This window comes from Schistocerca americana, chromosome 4 (assembly GCF_021461395.2).
Source record: "Schistocerca americana isolate TAMUIC-IGC-003095 chromosome 4, iqSchAmer2.1, whole genome shotgun sequence".
NCBI classification, from domain to species: domain Eukaryota; kingdom Metazoa; phylum Arthropoda; class Insecta; order Orthoptera; family Acrididae; genus Schistocerca; species Schistocerca americana.
Window position 1 is genome coordinate 739,411,571 of NC_060122.1, and position 27,060 is coordinate 739,438,630.

Consider the following 27,060-nt stretch of genomic DNA (forward strand, 5'->3'; position numbering starts at 1 on the left):
ATGTTCAAATTACCTCCCACCAACTGATCCATCCACTGAAGATTGGAGTATTGCGCAGACTGCTAGAGACATACGACAGCATCCGAAATATCACAGAGGCTAACAATAAACTGCACCTGGAAATTAACGATGTAAAAGAAATTGTGGTAACAGATCGCGGTGCATACAATATTGGTGATCTAAACAAAGTTTTAAAACAATCTGGAAAAGGGATTGAACTACGTGCGAATGTCAATACACTTAAATCTAAAATAAGGGCAGTGAAATGATTGACTTCAACCAGAAAGCTTCAGTAGGACAACAACTGGGTTTCACAAAGGGACTGGTTGTGAAGGAGGGTCCTAGTAAATTGTACACGTATTATCAGATTGTGTATATAATACCCGTCTGTTCAATGTGTGTCGAGTGTAACATTGCAACAAAAACCTGTCTCAGCGATAGATTGATTCATACAAGTTACGGATTCTTCCCCACGGTTTAATAGGGGTATAAGTTTTCTGAGTCCTCCAACAACGCTATATACCTTCCACTAACAGTTCAGACGTTGGACTATCTGGAGCTGCGTATTGTGGATCAGAATAATGAAGTTGTTGACCTTCGAGGAGATCAAATCACAATGCGACTACATCAAAGACAGGATGGACGTAAAGTATAAAATCACCACACACAAACCACAGCGCGGCACTTCACAGTAAAACGGTTCAAATGGCTCTGAACACTATGGGACTTAACATCTGAGCTCATCAGTCCCCTAGAACTTAGAACTACTTAAACCTAACTAACCTAAGGACATCACACACATCCATGCCCGAGGCAGGATTCGAACCTGCGACCGTAGCGGTCGCGCGGTTCCAGACTGAAGCGCCTAGAACCGCTCGGCCAGACCGGCCGGCACTTCACAGCAGAACCGCAAAGTGTTAACACGTGTGAACTACGAGTTTCTTAAACAGGAGGCATGAAACCCTGCAGTCACGTCCCTCTGTATAACGATTCCGGTAGAAAATGATGAGTGAATGATACGTCGGGCATAGTTCTCACATAAACCTTTTGCGTCAGCCACATTTAACAGGAATGATGAAATTAGGATTGTCATCCAGCACGAAGAAGATTTAACACTTTCACGCAACGGTTACATATATTCGTATGGAGAATTTAGGAAAAAAAGATGGTTCTGCTACAGTGGGATCGAAGCTTACTCGTAATGCTTTAGCATTCCTTTTTCAAGAGTTAAGGCATGAATTTAACAGGGTTGAGGTCGACTGTACACGTAATGTAGGCATAGCACCAACCCTTAAAACATATGTCTGGGTCTCGACCTCAGATCTGAAGGGTTTAGAAAACGGAGAATGGTTCATAGATGAGCCAGTGGGTAGAACAGCGGAAGAGTAGAAGCGACTTACTGCATGCATACCTCTAAAAATTCTTTTTCGATACTTTGAGGCTATAAGGCGAATTATTACGAATGCGAAGCAGGAACTTATTCAGGTACAGAGTGCGACAGACAACAGCTCGTGCGTATCTGCCATTAAGTTTACGTTCAAATGGTTCTAATGGCTATGAGCACTATGGGACTCAACATCTTAGGTCAGAAGTCCCCTAGAACTTAGAACTACTTAAACTTCACTAACCTAAGGACATCACACACATCCATGCCCGAGGCAGGATTCGAACCTGCGACCGTAGCAGTCCCGCGGTTCCGGACTGCAGCGCCTAGAACCGCACGGCCACCACGGCCGGCAAGTTTACGTTCATTGCAGCTTTTTCATAACCAGTGCTACCGACGGCGACCAACAAACCTGGGCTATTGAAATCTCTATTGAAATCTTTGTTCAACTGGAGACACCTAGATTCGTCACACTTGCGTTTCAGACCATCATAAGAGATAATATAGCAGTGATTCCCGTGCATTTGACAAGCGCAAGTTAAGTGATGCCAGAGTGTGCTTGAATTGAGAATTCTGTCCATATGACAACTTACTGCTACAGTGGGAAGAAAGTAAGTACAGTCTAGCATTCGACATGTATGTGAGGTTCAGCGTCTCTTACTATGAAGATGCTGAAGAGGAAGGATGTTTACTCAGTCCACAGAAATTCAAGTAGCTGCCACCAATCATCGTAATAGACAACTCAAAACAGAACGAGATAATTAAATGTGGGCCGACAGATGTACGAATTGAATTTGAATGCTCTAGTTCTGCTAGATCATTTGTATACAGGGTGCCCCAACTAACAATCGTGAGGCCAAATTTCTGTGGTATTTCGGCAGATATTCGCAGTTTCGTTGTTGCAGTTGTAATATTTCTGGCTTAGTCAGCCATCACATTAGGCTCCAAGAAGTTGTTCCCAGAGCAGTGGAGATGCAAGATGTATATAGATGACGAAATGTGGTGTGAGGTACCTGTGACAGATGTTAAGATTCGGTACCATTCCCGTGAGAAAGACCGCCTGCATAATGCTACTGCTCTGTGATTGGCTGCTGCGTTCGGATTAAGGGCGCCAAAACGTTAAAGATAGTTATTATTATTAGTTAAACCACTCATTGGAATGACTTCACTTTTTGATATAAATTCTCTCAACAGCTGACTATCAGTCAGTCATTTTAGAATTATTAAAAAAAATTTAAATCAAAAACAAAAGACTGAGGAAAGTGCAGACGAAGCACTTCGGAAGCGTTCGGGTCACGACTTTTCTGGTATGGCGCGCGAAGTGTTTCGGGCTGTTCGTCACTCTGGATTAGGCAGTCGAGAAGAACAGACATGTTATCTGTGGCAGGATGTGTTTGCCAGTATTCAGTATTAAAAGATTCACTCCGGTAGTCATGAGGCACAGACACGTGCCGCAAATAGTGTAAAGATACATTTTCGTAAACATTGTATTTGATCATGCACTTTGCTGTATGAGAAGGTGTTGTGTTAAGATCATGTAGTCTTCTCTTGTGGCTATATTAAAATACGCGAGTGGCATCCCAAAGATGTGATACATTATTTCAGAACAGAATCTCGCTAAAAGTCAGTTTCAGCCTCAAGATACAGAACCTACGACCTGCGTGCAGTTTTCTGCGCTGGGGACATCAACTTGAAGACAGCAGGTTAGTGAACTATAACAGAACCTTCGTATTCCACACAGTGCAGTGGAAACAACTAGGCGCCTCACGTGTACTGCGTGCGCAGAACAAATGTGCTCTGCAGTAATGCAGAGGAGGTAAAGGAGGATGGTCGTTATTAACAACAACAACAATCAATTCAGTCTTCCTTTCTTGCCGTACAATGTGCAGGAGCAGGTACCCCAAATAAATCTCTCATCACGTCTGTCTTGCTATGGCCAGTGTAGGGTGAAAGCGTCTATTTGTTTTCCATTACATGAAAAACACTTTTCAATGAGGCATTTTCCGTGTCCGTTCGATAGACCAGTCGCGAATTGGTCTAGTGCGAAATAAGTTTTATGGATATGTGTCATCATGGACATCAAAACACGAAGAATGGTCAGTTTTCTAGCAGCGACGAAGCTGTCCTGCAGCACGGCGGAACGAACACACAAAGTTAACCGCAGGTAAAGCAAATGGCAGACTGAGACTCATTGGAAGAATCCTCAGGAAGGGTATTCCAGTCACAATCGAGGTAGCTTACAAAACCCTCATTCAACCAATACTTGGATATTGCTCGTCACTGTGGCATCTGGACAAGTTAGCTCTGGTCGCGGAAACAGAGAAGAGCCAAATAAAAATCAGTAGTTTTCACGATAGGCTCATTCAGTAAACACGAAAGCGTGACGGAGATGATTAACCAACTCCAGTGGCAGATGTTGGAAGAGAGGCTCTGTGGTTTACTGATAAAGTTCCAGAGAGTACTTTCTTAGGAGCGTCAACCAATATACTTCTTCCTCGTCCGCATATTTTATGAAAAGATCACGAAGACAAAATTATAGAGATTCGAGGAGGCATACCAACTATCGTTCTACCTGCTAATTATTCGAGACTGAGACGGGAAAACGGAGATGTGGAAGTGATAAACCAAATAACCTATACCACACGCCATAAGAAGGCTCGCTGAGAATCGACTTTGATGTAGTTCTTGTAGTATCATTTGATTTTTAGTCTATTTTAATTTTTTTCATGTTTCGTGAATCATATTTGTGAGCTCTCGCTATGGTGTGGGGCTAGTGGGGTAGTGACAAAGTCATAAAGTTATACCACATAATCAACGGCATCGTGGAATCATCGAAGGATGCTGATAGGTGTTGATATTCACAGAGAATCAGATTAATATTGTGTTAGGTTAAAGAAAGGTTCCATGACGTCAAATACTTTTTTTTTTCAATTGCGGCAGCTATCACTGAAAAGGTTCATGTATTTCACGTCAAGGAACCTTCTTTTAGCGTGATGTAATCCTGGTCGCTTGACCGAATCTGATATCTGTTCTTTATATACCGTACGTTACGGCTGTACATTGCATATTCTCAGTGAAAAATATCGCAACAGCATACTGAGCTTTGTGCTTCAAATTGCTTTCCTGTTTTTTACTTTCATTGACTTGCTACGTCTTGTTTCTCCCTCTCTCTCTCTCTCTCTCTCTCTCTCTCTCTCTCTCTTCCCCCCCCCCCCCCCTCCAGCCCTCTGTCTCCCTCTCTGTACCTATCTCTTTCTCTAACGCACGCACGTACACACACACACACACACACACACACACACACACACACACACTGGAGATATCTGGGCCATTTTGGGTACCACAAGTAACCATTTGCTATCATGAAAAACTGAGTCAGCATTCCTCAGAAAGAGGAAAAGATGTTAGCACTTTGCTACGCATACCTTTGGGTAAGTATTTCTAGAAAGGAAAAAAGAAGGGAAAAAACATAAAGTGAAGGTGTTACGTGGCATGCTGAATGTTTTATAAGAATTATTATTATTATTTATTTCTATAGCGTTTTGAACCCATGAACCATGTACCTTGCCGTTGGAGGGGAGGCTTGTGTGCCTCAACGATACAGATAGTTGTCCGGTAGGTGCAACCACAACAGAGGGGTAGCTGTTGAGAGGCCAGACAAACGTTTGGTTCCTGGAGAGGGGCAGCAGCCTTTTCAGTAGTTGCAGGGGCAACAGCCTGGATGATTGACTGATCTGGCCTTGTAACTCTAACCAAAACAGCCTTGCTGTGCTGGTACTGTGAACGGCTAAAAACTAGGGGAAGCTACAGCTGTAATTTTTCCTGAGGGCATGCAGCTTTACTGTATGGTTAAATGATGATGGCGTCCTCTTGGGTAAAATATTCCGGACGTAAAATGGTCCCCCATTCGGATCTCCGGGCAGGGAATACTCAGGAGTCGTTGTTATCACGAAAAACAAAACTGGTGTTCTACAGATCGGAGCGTGGAATCTCAGATCCCATAATCGGTCAGGTAGGTTAGAAAAATTAAAAAGGGAAATGGATAGGTTAAAGTGAGATACAGTGGGCATTAGTGAAGTTCAGTGGTAGGAGGGACAAGACTACTGGTCGGGTGAATACAGGGTTATAAATACAAAATCAAATATGGGTAATGCAGGAGTAGATATAATAATGAATAAAAAAATAGGAATGCGAGTAAGCTACTACAAACAGCCTAGTGAACGCATTATTGTGGCCAAGATAGATACGAAGCCCACGCCTGCCACAGTAGTACAAGTTTATTTGCCAACTAGCTCCGCAGATGACGAAGAGATTGATGAAATGTATGATGAGATAAAAGAAATTATTTAGGTAGTGAAGAGAGACGAAAATTTAATAGTCATACGTGACTAGAATTCGATAATGGACAAAGGGAGAGAAGGAAATGTACTAGGTCAATATGGATTCGGGGTAAGAAATGAGAGAGGGAGCCGTCTAGTAGAATTTTGCACAGAGCGTAACTTAATCATAGCTAACACTTGGTTCAAGAACCATGAAAGGAAGTTGTATACATGGAAGAGGACTGGGGATACTGGAAGGTAAGACAGAGATTTAGAAACCAGGTTTTAAGTTGTAAGACATTTCCAGGGGCAGATGTGGACTCTGGCCACAATCTATTGGTTATGAACTGTAGTTTAAAACTGAAGAAGCTGCAAAAAGGTGGGAATTGAACAATAAATTGACAGAACCAGAGGTTGTAGAGTGTTTCAGGGAGAGCATCAGGAAACGATTGACAGGAATGGGGGAAAGAGATACAGTAGAATAAGAATGGTAGCTTTGAGGGATGAAATAAGGAAGGCAGCAGAATATAAAGTAGAAAAAAGACGAGGGCTAGTAGAAATCCTTGGGTAACAGAAGATATACTGAATTTAATAGATGAAATGACAAAATTAAAAAAAGGCAAAAAGGAATAAAAACGTCTCAAAAATGAGATCGATAGGTAGTGCAAAACGGCTAAGCAGTGATGGCTACAGGACAATGTAAGGATGTAGAGGAATATCTCACAAGGGGTAAGGCAGATACTGCCTACAGGAAAATTAAAGGGACCTTTGGAGAAAAGAAACCCCTTGTATGAATATCAGGAGATGAGATGGAAAACCAGTTCTAAGCAAAGGAGGGAAAGCAGAAAGGTAGAGGGAGTATACAGAGGGCATGTACAAGGGCAATGTACTTGAGGACAATGTTATAGAAATGGAAGAGGATGTAGATGAAGATGAAATGGGAGATATGGTACTGTGTGAAGAGTTTGACACTGCACTGAAAGACCTAAGTCGAAGCAAGGCCCCAGGAGTAGACAACATTCCATTGGAGCTCCAGACAGCCTTGGTAGAGCCAACCCAGACAGAACTCTACCATCTGGTGAGCAAGATGTATGAGACAGGCGATATACCCTCAGACTTCAAGAAGAATATAATAATTCCAATCCCAAAGAAAGCATGTGTTGAAAGATGCGAAAAATACCAAACTATCAGTTTAATAAGCCAAGGCTGCAATATAATAACACGAATTCTTCACAGACGAATCGAGAAACTGGTAGAAGCCGACCTCGGGAGCGAAAAACTATTTACAATTTGTACAGAAAACAGATGGCAGTTATAAGAGTTGAGGGGCATGAAAAGGAAGCAGTGGTTGGAAAGGGAGTGAAACAGGGTTGTAGCCTATCCCCGATGTTATTCAATCTGTATACTGAGCAAGCAGTGAAGGAAACAAAAGAAAAGTTCGGAGTAGGAATTAAAATCGATGGAGAGGAAATAAAAACTTTGAGGTTCGCCGATGACATTGTAATTCTGTCAGAGAGAGCAAATTACATGAAAGAGCAGTTGAACGGAATGGACAGTGTCTTGAAAGGAGGATATAAGGTGAACATCAACAAAAGCAATATGAGTTAATGGAATGTAGTAGAATTAATTCGGGTAATTCTGAGGGAATTAGATTAGGAAATGAGACACTTAAAGTAGTAGACGAGTTTTGCTATTTGAGGAGCACAATAACTGACAATGGTCGAAGTAGAGAGGAAGTAAAATGCAGACTGGCAATGACAAGGGAAGCGTTTCTGGAGAAGAGAGATTTGTTAACATGGAGTATAGATTTAAGTGTCAGGAAGTCGTTTCTGAAAGTACTTGTATGGAGTGTAGCCATGTACGGACAAGAAGAGAATAGAAGCTTTCGTAATGTGGTGCTACAGTAGGGTGCTGAAGATTAGGTGGGTAGATAACATAACTAATGAGGAGGTATTGAATAGAATTGTGGAGAAGAGGAGTTTGTGGCACAACTTGACTAAAAGAAGGGATAGGTTGGTAGGACATGTTCTGAGGCATCAAGTGTTCACATATTTAGTATTGGAGGGCAGCGTAGAGGGTAAAAATCGCAAAGGGAGACCAAGAGATGAATACACTATGCAGTTTCAGAAGCATGTAGGTTGCAGTAGATACTCAGATATGAAGAAGCTTGCACAGGATAGAGTAGCATGGAGAGCTGCATCAAACCAGTCTCCCGACTGAAGACCACAACAACAGCAACAACAACAACATTTTCTTATCAAATCCCTACCTTGTTTTATCTAAGTAATCTTTCAATGTATAAAATTTATAGCAAAACTGGTACTTTTAGCTGCCTTTTTAAATAACTGTATTTCTGCAATTTCTTTAATCTCTTTTGGTAATTTATTGTACAGTATTATTCCTTGGTATAAAATGCTGTTATGAGTTTTATGTTTTTTTACTTGGTAAATGTAAGTTGAGTCTGTCTCTTGCTGCGTGGTCATGGACAGAGCTGTTTGTGCTGTAATTACCAATGTTATTTTTAATGTGTACAACTCACTGGTAAATGTATTCATTTGGAGCGATTAAAACCACCAGTGTTTTGAACAGATCTTTACAATGGGTTCTACTAGTATTTTTTGTTATTATTCTTATTGCTCTTTTCTGGAGTTTGAAAACTGTGTTCATATTTTGTGCATTTGTTCCCCAAAAAAGAATGCCATAGGTAAGAACTGATTGTACATATGAATAATATGTAACTAAAAGACACTGCATGTTACACACTGATGATAGGATTCTAAGGGCACAACATGTTGATGACATTTTCTTTGCAAGTACCTTTCTGTGTTCACACCACTTCAACTGAGACACAGTAATCAATCCTAGAAATTTTTCATTTGTTACACGGTCTATACAGGTGCCATCTACATTTAATTTAACATTATCATTTTTCTTCTTCAAACTAAAATTCGTGGCATTAGTTTTCTATGTGTCCAATGTCACTTTATTGTTTATTGGCCAATCATAAACTTCCTTGAGAGTTTGCTTTCTCAGCAAGGAGTTCTCTTGTTTTATCAATGACTATTATATTGCTGTCATCAGCGAAGAGAATTTTTTCACCATGAGTAACACTACTGGGAAAGTCATTGATGTATATCAGGAACAGTATTGGTCCAAATGTGCTACATTGCAGAACCGCTATATTAATGTATTTTGGTTCTGATAAGTGTTTTACTAAATGTTTAGATCTATTTGAAGTTAGTGTTATCTCTACTCTTTGTACCCTATCTGTTAGGTATGTTCGAAACCAGTTATTAGCTACGCCTCTTATTCTTAATGCATCTAATTTATTTAAAAGAATCTTGTGGTCTACTATATCAAACGCCTTAGAAAGATCCAAAAATATGCCTGTGACACACTCATCTTTATCAAGAGCATCAGTTAAAAAAAAGGGTTCTGAGCACTATGGGACTTAACATCTGAAATCTTCAGTCCCCTAGAACTTAGAACTACTTACACCTAACTAACCTAAGGACATCACACACATCCATGCCCGAGGCAGGATTCGAAACTGCGACCATAGCGGTCGCGCGGTTCCAGACTTAAGTGCCTAGAACCGCTTGGCCACACTGGCCGGCCATCAATTAAAACTTTTGTGAACTCTGCTATGGCTGACTCCTTATTTTTGCCACTTCAGAAACCAAACTGCGATTTGCACAAAGATTGTATTTATTCAGGTTATTCATTAATCTGTCATCCATAACTGCTTCTATTGTTTATAGAATGATGACAGCAGGGAAGTGGGCCAGTAATTTTCTACGTCTTCTCCATTATCTTTCTTAAGCGGAAGTACAACACTTGCCTGTTTTAACTGCTCTGGAAATGCCCCTGATGTGAAGGATTCATTTATTATATGCGCTAAGGGGCCTTGTATAATCCCTATCCATGGTTTCAGTAAACACATTGGTACTTCATCTAAGCCTACTGATTTCTTATTTTTTTGTTTTTGAACAGGTTTCCTGACTTCATTCTATGTGGTTGGAAGTAACATCATTGTGTTTAGTGCAACATTATTTACAGGTGTTGTATTTGTTTTGGGTAATATTTGCTGTAACTTCTCTGCAGTACTTTAAAAATGGTCGTTTACATAGTTTGATAAGTGTTGTGGATCACTTATTACCTTATCCCCCTCCAATAGCAGCTTGTTATTCTGCGTTTGTTTGCCTCTCCCTGTTTCCTTTTTTATAACATCCCAACTGCTTTGCTTTTATTCTCTGCATTATATATTATTTTGTCATTAAATGACTTTTTTGCAGCAATCAGCACCTTCCTATAGATCTTTTCGTTTCTATGATAGAAAATTAAGAATTCTGGATCATTGTGAATCTTTTTCATGGAACTGAGGTGTTTCAGTGTTAGGAGGACTTCTTAATACCTGCTGTTAACCTTTTTTTGTGAGATGTTGATACAGACATGCATACTTTTTGAAATGCCTTTTCAAAGTTCAATTTAAACTATGTGGAGGATTTAGAGAAAATCATATTCAGTTGGTTTCCTTATACACCATCCCAGCTTTGTTTTTGCTAGTTCCTTTGAAACATCTTTCATTTTGATTTCTGATAGATGTTGTTTGTAGGCTTATAGTTTAGGGAATGATTCGATGCCTGATTTTACTGTTGTTATTTACAGCTACATCACGTTTTCCCCTGACCATATTTGTGGCCAAATGATCAATTACTGATGCAGTCGTTGTAGTAACCCTTGTTGCACTATTGACCAATAGGGACATGCCAAAACTTTCAAGGATGTTTATGAACGTGCTGCTGGACTTATTTATTATATTAGTGCTGATGTTAATGCACCCACACAGAATTATGTTTACCTTTATACTCTCTGTGAGCATACCAGTGGCAGTCAACCCAGGTGTGGAATGGGTCCTTGTGGATAATGCAAAGGGCACAGGGTGCAGCCAACTGCTGGTGATGACTGATGTCAGTACCAAGAGACTTTATCTGGAAATTCCGTTAATTTATTGAAAAAGTGCCCACACTAAATGTTATCAAGCCCAGTTAATTCAATAGCTGATATTTCGAAGTGCTTGTCTTCACTTGCTGTACTGAGGTCATGTATTGATTTGAACTAAGTTCCTTTTCTAATATAAATGCATGATCCTCCATCCCATGAAGTAGTTCTGTAGTAAGAGTTTGTCTTTTCATACAATAATACTACTGTGGGATTTCTGTGTCACTTACCAGTGCTCAGTAATACAATCTACTGTGCAGTTCAAAGTTTGGATCTCCACTTCTAATAGTTGTATTTTATTTTTTATTGATTGCACGTTTTGATGGAGGATTGTTAAGTCAGTGAAATGCTCCATGTTACTCTTTCCAGTGGTTTGTTTTTCTTTGTAACATCTGGTATATGTGATATTTGAAGTGTTAAAATCTTTTGTGAGTGATTGTTTCAGTATTTTTTTAAACTGCTGGAGATACTCTTTAGGCAGGGGGAAGTGGTGTCTTGATTTAGCCTAAAAAAAAGACCTACTTCTCCTACCTATGACAACAGCTATTCGACCATGTGTGGCCCGAGATCCACCCACTATACTTTCATGAATCAGCTGTACCAATCTTCCCTTCTCAGGCCTGTTTAGGTATAGGCCATGCCTAGTAAAACCCCACCTGTTGATAGACCCGACGGGCAGCAGAGACACATGAGCGAAGTTGGCTGTCTCAGAGCCATCCCAATCCCTACATTGATTCGTCTTTTAGCTTCATCAAGGTGTGGTCGATCATGACGACAGAGCAGCTCATCAAAGTGTACGTTGGCGTCATGAGTCAGGGAAGCTATCTTGTCCAGGTCACCACCTATGTCATATGGCCCACACCTGTCCAAACTGTATCCCGCCTCACCCACTATCACTTCATGGTCCTCTTTTGTAAAGTCTTTACGTAATGACCCTAGGTCCTCTATCACATGACTTAGCCTTGCATTTGGCTTGAAGGTACTGGTGGCCTGGTACGCTGCCCCTAAACTTTCCTGTAACTGAGGGCCTACACCTCGCCCATGGCTACTACCTAGCAGCAGCACTTTCTTATTCCTAAGATTTTGTGCGTTCATAGGCTTCTTGGCCTCAGTTAAAGTATGCTGCACATTTCCTGCTCCTCGTTTTACCTGAGGCTCTTCTCCACTTAACTCTGGCAGTGGTAGATACCTGTTTTTGGTGTTGATGATAAAACTGTCAGATCGCGTTCTCTTTCTCCCTATCCTCCTACCAGATGCCAGTTCCCAACCACCCCCCTCCCCCCTATCTCCATTGATCCTTCCTTGCTTCCTCCAACTGTGCCGGAAAGGCACAGATTTTCCTTTGCTGTTCCCCAATCAAAATGTTCCTACTGCATTCTCAGCAGTTCCAGGAGAGCAGGAGAGAGCCTCTTCTGTTCTCCCAACACTCTCCCCACTGCAACCCCCTGTGACCGCTCAATGTCATTCAATACGATCACGACGAAACCCCTCGATCGACGTTAGCACTCGTGGTGTTACTCGCCTTCATACATGGCAGTGGACGTTTGAAAATTCGTGGCGCTAGCTCAATGGTCGTCAATTGATTTAAATGTTATTCCCGGCTGACTCTTAATTCAATTACTGCCACGGGGGTGAGGAGAAAGAACACATCCTGGTGATACCAGCATTACGCGTATTTAGATGTTCGATTAATCTGAATGGTTTTCAATGTTCCAGCGATTCTATTCGAACTCTATGCTGATGTACCGACAAGGACCATTTTCGCAGATAAACATGCAAGTACGTAATGGATGTTCAGTTTCTCAATATAGTTCGTGGCACTCACACATTATACGTCCATTGTAAGAACAGTTTCATGCATTTACATTTTTGGTGTCCCACAATATTGGTTGGCTAAATATTATGACGATACGTTGTATACAACTTCCACAGATATTGTTTATCATGTAGTCAAGACTACGTAATGAAGCCACAACCGTGGATAAAATTGAAATGTAGTGTGTTTATTAACTCTTTTCTTTTCACTAAGTAAATATGAAATATGAATCGTGATTAGAGGTGATGATCCTATCCTTCTTTTCAGTATTAGAATGGTCGATATCGTGTGCTGAATAACGTGTGTCATATAATGTCCAAATAACGACACGACCCAGGCTCTCAATTCGGCACTTAAATATCTATTCTTCGCTCTCGAAATGTTCGATGTGATTGTCTTTCACACGCAGGGTTCAATTTAACGGTGTATGCACTGTTTTTAGTATTTTAGGCCCCCGTTAATTAATATCTGGTAGTTAATAACCGAACTATTTTTATGCTGGTGCGTTGTTTGTATCAGTTACCCCCGCAACCGTCCAAGGATAAGATTTTCTTAATGTTCCGCGCACACGCGTCTCACAATTTCATAAAATGAAGAATTACGTAAACTCTAGCTTTCCGTTGCGTACAATTTTCGTGGGTTCCACAACCATAATAGTTTCCCAACAGTATTTTTCCCAGCTAACACAAAGTTCGAACTACGTTGTCGGAATCATTTTCACTTCACCCGACAATAAACGTCTCTATCACTTAGTCACACGTAATGTACTTTAAACGTGCTTGAAAAGTCTTTAAATAACCTCCTTAACGAATTTCGCAGTCGCGTACCACTTTTTCATCGATTAGCCCGATCGCGGTAACTGAAGGAAGAGAGCTCAATAATGTGTTACATGTTCTTTTATATGTATTGAAAAACAAACGCGCCCCTATATCTTTCTGTCCCGCTTGGTGTTTGCTACTTTGCTTTTTATTACTCTTCATTATATTGCTTCTTAGTGATGATGATGATGATGAGCGTTTGGCGTCAATGGCCGGGAGGCCCCTCGCGGGGCAGGTCCGGCCGCCATATCGCAGGTCTTATTACATTCGGCGCCACATTGGGCGACCTGCACGCCGGATGGGGATGAAATGATGATGAACACAACACAACACCCAGTCCCTGAGCGGAGAAAATCTCCGACCCAGCCGGGAATCGAACCCGGGCCCAGAGGACGGCAATCCGTCACGCTGACCACTCAGCTACTGGGGCGGACATTGCTTCTTAGTAATACTGTGCAGTTATTAAGTTTCATATTACTTTCCCCTTTTTAATTCTTCCAAAATAAAGTCTATTTATCCCCGATTTTAATTAATATGATGCTAACTGACACGCCTGCCCGCAAAGTACCGTTATACCCCCCCCCCCCCTCCACACACTCACAGTGAAAATATTTCCTACAAGATTGCCAACAAATCCCTCTGCTCACTATCCTATAACAGCTCCCACATTTCTCACTCATGATCAGTTTCGAAAGAATAATTAAGTTTAAAGAATGTTACAAAGTTGTCAAGGACGTGAGACTGGCAGTGTGTAAACAAAAAACGACACAAAGGTCTTATATGCGGTGGTTGTTGTTTTTGTACTGATTTAGAGATACAGTGACAGAAGAATGAATTTTTAATTACTTTGCTTTTAGAGAATTTACGTTATCAGGCGTATTTGTTCAGGTTTTTAAACGTTTATAACTCGGAAAATTTAGGCCTAGATCACGTCTATCTAACTAGTAAACAATACGAAATGTGTTAATTAAATATGACTTAGAAACGTTTAATTACACTTTTATTGCGAAAATAGACACTGATGAAACTAGTAGTTGTCTTTTTTAAACGAATTTTGCACTATCAAGGAAACTTGAATAGAAATTTTTGTGTTTATGTCACGCAAAATTGCGGGTTATGTCGCGATTATCGGGACTTCAGCTAAAGAACAAGTTTTTTCAAGAAAAAGCTCTGCTGGGACGCTAACATTCAGTTGTGTGACAAGAACGGACACTGCAGCAAATATACAAAACAAAGAAAATTTAAATTTGATACTATTTCCTCTTAAATAAGTTCTTTTAGCGGACGAAGAAAACACTTGTGATCTCACTCAGCGGCATCTTGGTTGACTGATTGTTGGCAACAAACTTCATAGAGCAGTAAATTTACTGTGACTATGTTACTGGACTGCCAAACTATATAAAGAAGTCTCTAAAACATTTTAAAACATTTTCTAGAGCGAACACCACATAAAAAAGTCTGTGGCATAAGCCGGTGCCAGAGGTATGGGCCCCACTGCAGGTATAGTACAGTGGGAGTAGGAGGGGGCGACTGGCGAGCTCGCGGTAATGTCGCTACTGTTCGTTCAACAGCAGGCTAAGCGGACCTGCAGCCTTCTGGCAAGGTCTGGAACTGACACCAGAAACTCCAGGAATGGAGTCTAGTGCTCTACCTGCTAGACGAGCACAACCACAGACACAGATATCTTTATTGACTACCTGAATGCAACAGATACTTTGTTTCGTCACTGATGCCTTAGACGCTAGTGAGTGAAGCACCAAAGTAACTGGTATACGCATGCTTATTCAAATACAGAGATATGTAAACGGGAGGAATACGGCGCTGAGGTCGGCAACGCCTATATAAGACAACAAGTATCTGGCGCAATTATTACATCGGTAATAGCTGCTACAATGGTAGATTTTCAAGATTTAAGTGCGTCTGAATGTGGTGTTATAGTCGGTGCATGGGCGATGGCACACAGCATCCCCGAGGTAGCTATGAAGTGGGGATTTTCCCGTACGACCATTTCACGAGTATACCGTGAAAGGCAGGACCGGAAAAGTATTTTGCAACAACGGGACCAATACCGACTGAAGAGAATCGTTCAACTTGACAGAAGTGCAACCCTTTCGCAAATTGCTGCAGACTCCAATGCTGGGCCATCAACAAGTGTCAGCGTGCAAGCCATTCAACAAAACATCATCGATATGGGCTTTCGGAGCAGAAGGCCCTCAGCGTGCAAGCCATTCAACAAAACATCATCGATATGGGCTTTCGGAGCAGAAGGCCCCCTCGTGTATCCCTTGTGACTGCACGGCACGACGTTTTATGATTCGGTTGGGCCCGTCAGAACCGACATTGGACTGTTGATGACGGGAAGGATGTTCCCTAGTCGGATGAGTCTCATTTCAAATTGTATCGAGCGGATGGACGTGTACGGGTGTGGAGTACGGGTGTGGAGACAACCTCATGAATCAATGAACCTGCGTTTTAGCAGGGGATTGTGCATACTGATGGAGGCTCAGTAATGGTGTGGGGCGTGTGCAGTGATATGGATCATCTAGATGCGACTGTGACAGGTGACACGTGTGTGAGCATCCTGTCTGATCACTTGCTTCCATTCATGACCATTGTGAATTCCGACGTACTTGGCAATTCCAGCAGGACAACGCGACATCCTATCCCACGCGTCCAGAGTTGCTACAGAGTGGCTCCAAGAACACTGTTCTGAGTTAAAACACGTCGGCTGGCCGCCAAACATCCCAGTAATGAACACTGTTGAGCATGTCTGGGATGCCTTGCAACGTTCTGTTCAGAAGAGATCTCCACCTCCTCGTACTCTTACGGATTTATGGACAGCCATGCAGGATTCATGGTGTCAATTCTCTCCAGCGCTACTTCACACATTAGTCGAGTCCATGCCATGTCGTGTTGCGGCACTTCTGCGTGCTTGTGAAGGCCCTACACGATATTAGGCAGGTGTACCAGTTTCTTTGACTCTTCGGCGTAGAAAAATTAATTGAAATTTTGACATGTTCGTCTCCAAAAGCTGATATTATTGCAAATATTGCATAGCACAGAGCTTAAGAAGCCAGTTGAGGTACTTATGGAAATTAACAGTGAAGAATTTAGAGCGTTCTGTTCCATTTAGTGATTTACCCCATCATTATTCCCAATGGCGTTGTCAGACCTTATGTCGTAGAGAACTGCAGGTACTGTGTTTTATCTATGTAGAGTGACAATCTGTTTTCAGAAACTTAGTTACTAAACTGCTGACACGGTAGCTCAGAGTGTTCGGTCAGAAGGCTTGGAGCCCTCCGTAATAAAGAAACTGAGTAAAGGAATCAAAGATCAACGTGAACGAATGTCCTGTGACGTCCACCCACACAAAACGTAACGAACAATACCGAACAACGTGAATACACGTAAAAAACAAGAAGGTCGGTAGAGCACTTGCACGCGAATGGCGAAGACCCCGCGTTCGAGGATTGGTCTACCAAAAAGTTTTGTTGTTATTGTGGTCTTCACTCCTGAGACTGGTTTGATGCAGCTGTACATGCTACTCTATCCTGTGGAAACTGCTTCATCTCCCAGTACGTACTGCAGCCTACATCCTTCTGAATCTGCTTAGGATATTCATCTCTTGGTCTCCCTCTAACATTTTTACCCTCCACGCTGCCCTCCAATACTAAATTGGTGATCCCTTGATGCCTCAGAACATGTCCTACCAACCGATCCCGTCTTCTAGTCAAGTTGTGCCACAAACTTCTCTTCTCCCCAGTTCTATTCAATACCTCCTCATTAGTTATGCGGTCTGTCCACCTAATCTTCAGCATTTTTCTGTAGCTCCACATTTCGAAAGCTGCTATTCTCTTCTTGTCCAAACTATTTATCGTCCATGTTTCACTTCCATACATGGCTACACTTCATACAAATACTTTCAGAAACGACTTCCTGACACTTAAATCTATACTCGATGTTAACAAATTTCTCTTCTTCAGAAACGCTTTCCTTGCCATTGTCAGTCTACAATTTATATCCTCTCTACTTCGACCATCATCAGTTATTTTGCTCCCCAAATAGCAAAACTCATTTACTGCTTTAAGTGTCTCATTTCCTAATCTAATTCCCTCAGCATCACCCGAGTTAACTCGACTACATTCCATTATCCTCGTTTTGCTTTTGTTGATGTTCATCTTATATCCTCCCTTCAAGACACTGTCCATTCCGTTCAACTGCTCTTCCAAGTCATTTGCTGTCTCTGACAGAATTACAATGTCATCGGCGAACCTTAAAGTTTTTATTTCTTCTCCATGGATTTTAATACCTATTCCGAATTTTTCTTTTGTTTCCTTTACTGCTTGCTCAATATACAGATTGAACAACTCCCTTCTCAACCACTGCTTCCCTTTCATGTCCCTCGACTCTTATAACTGCGATTCGGTTTCTGTACAAATTGTAAATAGCCTTTCGCTCCCTGTATTTTACCCCTGCTACATTCAGAATTTGAAAGAGAGTATTCCAACCAACAATGTTAAAAGCTTTCTCTAAGTCTACAAATGCTAGAGACATAGGTTTGGCTTTTCTTAATCTAGCTTCTAAGATAAGCCGTAGGGTCAGTAAAGTTTTAATCTGCCAGAAAGTTTCATGGCCGCCTAAACATTAAACAATCTCATCTCGACTTCAGGCACAAGTCGATTTTACTTTCACAGATTTTGTTTTGCTCCTATTACATGGTGTTTCTCCACTGCGGAATAGTGCAACAAGAGGAGAGGATATGATGGAGCACCATGGTTTGCCCTGCTACAAAAGATAACACCGACAGAATAAAATTCACCGACCTGATGTGAATGGAATCAGTGTCGGCGAATTGGATGAAATATAATGAGTTGAAATCACAAAAGTAGAAATTTGTTCAGAAATAGTGAACGTCTAGTGGCGTGACTATGTTGTGACAAATGTCATCCTTTTCAGACTGGGGGACGAACCCAGATCTCCCGCTTATCGCAAGGAGTCGCCTCATTATTAACCAGAGCGAGCATGTCTTCAGTATAAACAGAGATGTTCAGTCTTATTTCTGTTTTTGTCATATTTTTCCGGACGTCTTATCACAGATTCTCCCTTCGAAAAATGTATCAACAGAGGATGCGTTTGAGACCCGCCAGGGTAGCCGAGAGCACTAATGCGCTGCCTCCTGGTCTCGGGTAGGCGCGCCAACCCTGGATCGAATCCGCCCGGTGGATTAACGACGAGGACGGCATGCGGGCCAGCCTGGATGTGGTTTTTAGGCGGTTTTCCATATCCTGCTAGGTGAGTACTTGGCTGGTCCCCACGTTCCGCCTCAGTTACATGACTCGGAGACGTTTGAACACATGCACACTATTCCATGGCTTACTCAAGATGCAGACAGCTGGGGTACACTAATTCTGTGCTGGGGGTTCGGGGTGGTGGCAGGCAGGGGATCTGGCCACCCTCTGCAACTAACACTGCCAAATCAATAGTATCACGCCCGACCCCGCGTGACGCGACACAAAGGCCCCAAATAAGAGAGGAAGAAAGAGGATGCGTTTGAGAACCATGGCTTACCCGAAAATCGGCGACACTGATTGAAAGTTGACATTTCAGGAAACATAACACAGAAGGAAAGGAGCTACTTTCTTCTTTTCCCAAACGTTTATCTCGTCTAGTACAGGGTCTGTTTTTTCAGACTTTTTCAAATTTTGTTTTTATTAATTACCTTTGTTGACAAATGCCCTTCCTGACGTCACAGTCAAAGTAACATTAGGAGTGGTAACCATATGCACAGTCAGTCAGCGTATTATGTAAACTTTGTTCTGTGTGCTGTCGCATTTCAGCTGTTCGCGTACCGAATTGTTCGGGGAGGAAGTTAGGGACCCGTGCAGCAATAGCCTAAACGAGTCTGGGAAACCGCCTAAAAATCACCGTCACGCTAGCCGGTGCCACAGCCCACGGTCGTGAACCCGCTGTGCGGTTTCAATCTATGTCTGATCTATCTCTACGCCCTGCATATTACGCTAGATGAGCGGATCGATCGAGAGAGTAATACGCGGCGATAAATACGAGGATCGTTCTGAAAGTAATGCCTCGTACTTTTTTCTGGTGAATTTGGATGTCTGCACCAGATGTAGGTGGTGTAATGCTAATGCTTGAACCTTTCTCTTTCATTTGCAGGTGGTTCCGTTGTTCTGCGGTTGTTGGCGCCAGAAGAGGAATGCTCCCAAATGGATTCAGATGTGGATTCGCTTATAAAACTGCGATGTGTGATTGAATTCCTCAATGCTGAAGAAACTGCGCCGATTGAAACCCATCGACGCTTGCTAAACGTGTATGGAGACGATACAGTAGGCGTGAGCAATGTGAGACAATGAGTACAGCATTCTCAAGTTGACGAATGGGATACGCATGAGAAGCCACGGCCTAGTCAGGCTGTTATCCCTCGCAATGAAAAGCGTCTTGAACTACTCAGAATTGTGTGCAAAGCTGAATGTTGTCTGTAATGCCTTGGAAACAGTGTTGAAACATCTTAGTCATCGCAAAGTCTGTGCGAGATGGGTACCGCGGATGCTTACAGAAGAACAAAAAACTCATCGAACAGAAAATTGTTGGGACCTGCTGGACCAATGTGAAGCTGAAGGTGCCAATTTTCTGAATAGCATCGTCACCGGAGATGAGATGTGGTGTCACCACGACTAGCCGGAAACCAAAAGACGGTCAATGGAATGGTGACAGGCGAATTCTCCGTCAAACAAGAAATTCAAGACATAGCAGCCAGTAGGCTGCAGGCAAAGAGATGTGCACAGTCTTCTAGGGGGTTCTTTTGGATGTCCTGGAGCCTGAACAAATTGTCAGTTCATTACGCTACAAGACGACACTGGCTAAGCTGAAAGCCCTAATTTCCAGGGTAAGGCCAGAGAAGAAGACTAACTTTCACTTGCAACATGATAACACCAGGCTCCATACCAGTTTTGCGACCACGCAGATCCTTGCAAAACTCGGTTGGACTGTCTTACCACATCCACGGTACAGCCCCGATTTAACACCTTCAGACTTCCATCTCTTTGGGCCTCTGAAAGATGGACTACGTGGTGAACTTTTTCAAGACTCGGATACTGTTGTCAAAGCTATGAGGAAGTGGTTAGCCTCAGCTGGTTCCGATTTTTACAAGCGTGGCATGCAGGCTGTGACTCATGGTTGGTCAAAGTGCGTAACGAATGGTGGTGACTATGTGGAAAAATGACAGTCTGTAGCTGAAATATTGCTATATTTAGCTGTGCTGTTGTGATTTATGTATCTCCTCAAGTTTCCTGAATAAATTAGGAGGAATTACTTTCGGAAAAACCCTCTTATTGTTGAAAATGTATTAGGACTGCTTCGAATGTTAAATGAATTTACTGTGAGTGACAAGCTGCAATCCTGTATGGTAAGTAACTGATTTTGGTATGTACAGCGCGTTTTCTGATTGCCTCCACATATCTTGACCCAACAGTTTCAGTTGTTTTATTTACGAGTACGATAAAGTGTCTGTCTATATTTAGTTGCTGCTGCTAATGCCGCATAACGCACTTACTTAATTGCCCATATCGATGAGTTCACATTAAAACTGAAATTATTTGTTAATAGTAGTACTACGTGCAGTAGTACTTTTTTTGTCTCATCCAGAACACGGTAACAAAAAAGCTACAGATCACTTACAAAAAACACCACCTACACTTCTTATTCCAAAACCATTACTCACTTTTTGAATATAATCTATGAACTATTGTAATTTTCACTTGTTGTGTGAACAAAACACTTACTGTATGTTGGGCAGCCTTAAACATAACACGTTATTTTGTTCTTCCATAGCCAGACATGCTGCAACGAAGTATCTTTGCCATCATCACAAACCTCATGTGTAAAGTATACAGCAGTATTCACAAACATATTTGCACGACTATACAGGGTGGTCCACAGATAGTGACCGGGCCAAATATCTCACGAAATAAGCATCAAACGAAAAAACTACAAAGAACGAAACTCGTATAGCTTGAAGAGGAAAACCAGACGGCGCTATGGTTGGCCCGCAGGATGGCGCTGCCATAGGTCAAACGGATATCAACTGCGTTCTTTTAAATAGGAACCCCATTTTTATTACATATTCGTGTAGTACGTAAAGAAATATGAATGTTTTAGTCGGACCACTTTTTCTTTTTGTGATAGAAGGCGTTGTAATAGTCATAAACGTATAAGTACGTCGTATTACGTAACATTCCTCCAGTGCGGATGGTATTTGCTTCGTGATTCATTACCCGTGTTAAAATGGACCGTTTACCAATTGCAGAAAAGATCGATATCGTGTTGATGTATGACTACTGTGGTCAAAATGCCCAACGGGCTTGTGCTATGCATGCTGCTCGGTATCCTGGACGACATCATCCAAATGTCCTGGCCGTTCACCGGATAGTTACGTTATTTAAGGAACAGGAAGTGTCCAGCCACATGTGAAACGTCAACCACGACCTGCAACGAATGATGATGCCCAAGTAGGTGTTTTAGCTGCTGTCGCGGCTAATCCGCACGTCAGTAGCAGACAAACTGCGCGAGACTCGAGAATCTCAAAAACGTCGTTGTTGAGAATGCTACATCAACATCGATTGCACCAGTACCATATTTCTGTGCATCAGGAATTGAATGGCGACGACTTTGAACGTCGTGTACAATTCTGCCACTGGGCAGAAGAGAAATTACGGGACGATGACAGATTTTTTGCACGCGTTCTATTTAGCGACGAAGCGTCATTCACCAGCAGCAGTAACGTAAACTGGCATAATATGCACTATTGGGCAACGGAAAATCCACGATGGCTGCGACAAGCGGAACATCAGTGACCTTGGCGTGTTAATGTATGGTGCGGCATTATGGGAAGAAGGCTAATTGGCTCCCATTTTATCGATGGCAATCTAAATGGTGCAATGTATGCTGATTTCCTACGTAATGTTCTACCGATGTTACTACAAGATGTTTCACTGCGTGACAGAATGGCGATGTACTTCCAACGTGATGGATGTCCGACACATAGCTAGCATGCCGATGAAGCGGTATTGAAAAGCATATTTTATGACAGGTGGATTGGTCTTCGAAGCACCATACCATGGCCCGCACGTTCACCGGATCTGACGTCTCCGGATTTCTTTCTGTAGGGAAAATTGAAGGATATTTGCTATCGTGATCCACCGACAACGCTTGACAACATGTGTCAGCGCATTGTTAATGCATGTGCGAACATTACGGAAGGCGAACTACTCGCTGTTGAGAGGAATGTCGTTACACGTATTCCCAAAAGCATTGAGGTTGACGTTCATCATTTTGAGCATTTATTGCATTAATGTGGTATTTACAGGTAAACACGCTGTAACAGCATGCGTTCTCAGAAATAATAAGTTCACAAAGGTACATGTATCACATTGGAACAACCGAAATAAAATGTTCAAACGTACCTACGTTCTGTATTTTAATTTAAAGAACCTACCTGTTACCAAATGTCCGTCTAAAATTGTGAGCCATATGTTTATGAATATTACAGAGGCATCCATCACAATGCGAAAAATGAGGTCCAACTAAAACATTCATATTTCTTTACGTACTACACGAATATGTAATAAAAATGGGGGTTCCTATTTAAAAAAAAACGCAGTTCATTTCCGTTTGACCTATGGCAGCCCCATCTAGCGGGCCGACCATAGCGCCATCTGGTTTCCCCCTTCAAGCTAAACAAGTTTCGTTCTTTGTAGTTTTTTCGTTTGACGCTTATTGCGTGAGATATTTGGCCCGGCCACGATCAATGGACCACCCTGTACATTGGCCAGTGACGTAGGTAGTATTTTTAAAGATTGCTTTACATACTGAGAAACGATTCAGATTTGATAGAACATGAGAAATAAACATAATCAGAACATTATCTGTAAACGATTGAAATTATGAATGGCGTAAAGAGTTGGTGTTACAAGTTTTCTCAGTTCCCTCATTCCTCTAATGGGCAGTAATCACAATAAATTGTGACCCTCGACACAAGGTAACAGCATTGTTGGCGACCCTTATCAGAACTGTTTCCTTAATAATAATAATAATAATAACATAATAAAGTTCCTTCGTTGCTAAGAGGCAGCGATCGCTTGCGCGATAAAATCGTCGTTTGCATAGAACGCGGCACAGACAAGCTTTCGTGATTTCGCAGAAGCAGACTGTTACAAACTAGCGCTTTAATGTGTTAAACATGAAACCGACATATGCCTGTTAAGCGCAGCATGATTTCCTTCTGGCGGCTGCGGACACGAAATGAAATGACACTTGGTGACCAAATCATAACGTTGCCCGATCCGTACGTCGACAATGGAGAGAGAGCCAGTTAGACTGTTATCTTCGAATATAGCAACTGGGTAACATGTCTGCGAAGCAAAGTATACTGGTGAAAGTACGAAGATGAGATATCCAACACAACTTTCTCGCCTTCTAGCAGCAGTCTGCCATACATCGCTGGATAAATGAAGCGATGAACATCCATATGTCGCATTTTTCACACTGTCTGCGTCCCTGTACCACGCCTACTTACCCAGATAGGCAAGTGAATAGACCAGTGTCGCTGATGTGAACCTATCGGACAATTTTGGAGCGCGTTTTATGCTCGCGTATAATGAGTTTTGGAGATGCAAATCTCGACTGTAGGAATCGAGATCGATCCCGCAAGAAGCGCCCTGGTGAAACGCGCACCTTCTTTTCGTGTGCTAGACCCAGAAGATGGTAGGAACCAGTTCCGGACCGAATTCGTACAGTTCACTCTTTCACTCTACATCTACATCTACATCTATACCTACATTTATACTCCGCAAGCCACTCAACGGTGTGTGGCGGAGGGCACTTTACGTGCCACTGTCATTACCTCCCATTTCTGTTCCAGTCGCGTATGGTTCGCGTGAAGAACGACTGTCTGAAAGCCTCCGTGCGCTCTCGAATCTCTCTAATTTTACATTCGTGATCTCCTCGGGAGGTATAAGTAGGGGGAAGCAATATATTCGATACCTCATCCAGAAACGCACCCTCTCGAAACCTGGCGAGCAAGCTACACGGCCATGCAGAGCGCCTCTCTTGCAGAGTCTGCCACTTGAGTTTGTTAAGCATCTCCGTAACGCTATCACGGTTGCCAAATAACCCTGTGACGAAACGCGCCGTTCTTCTTTGGATCTTCTCTATCTCCTCCGTCAACCCGATGTGGTACGGATCCCACACTGATGAGCAATACTCAAGTATAGGTCGAACGAGTGTTTTGTAAGCCACCTCTTTTGTTGATGGACTACATTTTCTGAAGACTCTCCCAATGAATCTCAACCTGGTACCCGCCTTACCAACAATTAATTTTATATGATCATTCCACTTCAAATCGTACCGCACGCATATTCCCAGATATTTTACAGAAGTAACTGCTACCAGTGTTTGTTCCGCTATCATATAGTCATACAATAAAGGATCCTTCTTTCTATGTATTCGCAATACATTACATTTGTCTATGTTAAGGGTCAGTTGCCACTCCCTGCACCAAGTGCCTATCCGATGCAGATCTTCCTGCATTTCACTACAATTTTCTAATGCTGCAACTTCTCTGTATACTACAGCATCATCCGCGAAAAGCCGCATGGAACTTCCGACACTAACTACTAGGTCATTTACATATATTGTGAAAGGCAATGGTCCCATAAAACTTCCCTGTGGCACGCCAGAGGTTGCTTTAACGTCTGTAGACGTCTCTCCATCGATAACAACATGCTGTGTTCTGTTTTCTAAAAACTCTTCAATCCAGCCACACAGCTGGTCTGATATTCCGTAGGCTCTTACTTTCTTTACAAGGCGACAGTGCGGAACTGTATCGAACGCCTTCCGGAAGTCAAGGAAAATAGCATCTACCTGGGAGCCTGTATCTAATATTTTCTGGGTCTCATGAACAAATAAAGCGAGTTGGGTCTCACACGGTCGCTGTTTCCGGAATCCATGTTGATTCCTACAGAGTATATTCTGGGTTTCCAAAAACGACATGATACTCGAGCAAAAAGCATGTTCTAAAATTCTACAACAGATCGACGTCAGAGATATAGGTCTATATCTGCTCGACGACCCTTCTTGAAGACTGGGACTACCTGTGCTCTTTTCCAATCATTTGGAACCTTCCGTTCCTCTAGAGACTTGCGGTACACGGCTGTTAGAAAGGGGGCAAGTTCTTTCGCGTACTCTCCGTGGAATCGAATTGGTATCCCGTCAGGTCCGGTGGACTTTCCTCTGTTGAGTGATTCCAGTTGCTTTTCTATTCCTTGGACACTTATTTCGATGTCAGCCATTTTTTCGTTTGTGCGAGGATTTAGAGAAGAAACTGCAGTCCGGTCTTCCTCTGTGAACGGACGAAATACGGGCGTAAGGAGTATCAGACCAGTTTTGGTGACTGAATTGAAGCGTTCCTAGCAAATAGAACACTGTAAAGGTTCAAATGGTTCAAATGGCTCTGAGCACTAAGCGACTTAACTTCTGAGGTCATCAGTCGTCTAGAACTTAGAACTAACTAACCTAAGGACATCACACACATCCATGCCCGAGGCAGGATTCGAACCTACGACCGCAGCGGTCGCACGGTTCCAGACTGTAGCGCCTAGAACCGCACGGCCACTCCGGCCGGCACAGTGTAAAGGACATAAATCTTAAGGTATAAAAGTAACTTAGGGTCTACCCTAAGATGATTTCAGGGGAACATTACTCTTTACTGTGCATGTAAATGGATAAACTCGGAAGCTCTATGGGGCTGTTGAAGAAAGATGCGGATGAAACTAGTGAAATCACAAGGCTACAAAATTTTAGTGACATGAGGAAGACATGCAAAGGTTCGACACTTGATGCAGGCTTGGCAGTTGACCCTCGACATAAACCAATGTAACTTATTGCGCGTAAGCATTCGGAAACGCCCGTTATTGCGTGATTACACGATTGCCGAACTTTCACCCTTTGGAAGTGTAGTCCACATAGGATTATTACTCTCCATTCTATCTGATAGAGAAAGTAGAGGAAATACATAAGCGACTGCATATTTCGTCACGAGTTCGTTTAATAAGCGCGAAAGCGTCATGGATATGCTCATCCGACTCCGGTGGCACGTGGCAGAGCCTACAACAGCGGCATTGTGCATCAGCAGAGTGATTTATTGTTAAAATTCCGAAAACATACGTATGTAGAAAAGAACCAACATATTGCTTCCTGCTATATATAGCTCGCGAAAAGGTCATGGACGTAAAATTTTCTCACCACTGAACCAGGAAAGTGGGGAAATGTCAATGGTCCCTCTGCTAAACACCGTAAGGTGACTTGCGAAGTGTACATTGAGATCTAGATGAAAATCAAGATTTATTTATTTAGCAGGTAGACGACTCCCGGCTAATGAACTGTCATTGGCCAGTGCCCGCTGACCTCACCAGGGAGAGAACAGTGGTATAAACGGTGAGCGCGATGTTGTTCCTCGATGTATTTTTCGTGATGGTCATAAGCAACTATACCTTTCAGATCTGGAACATTCTAAAGCAATATGGAAGTGCTGTGGGTTAACAGGGTTACTGGACTGCTAAAAGTAGTAGAACGTTGCATAATTGGCTTTACGTCTCTCGCAGCTGCGTACGTTTATTGTTTACAATAATTAACAAATCAACGGAAATT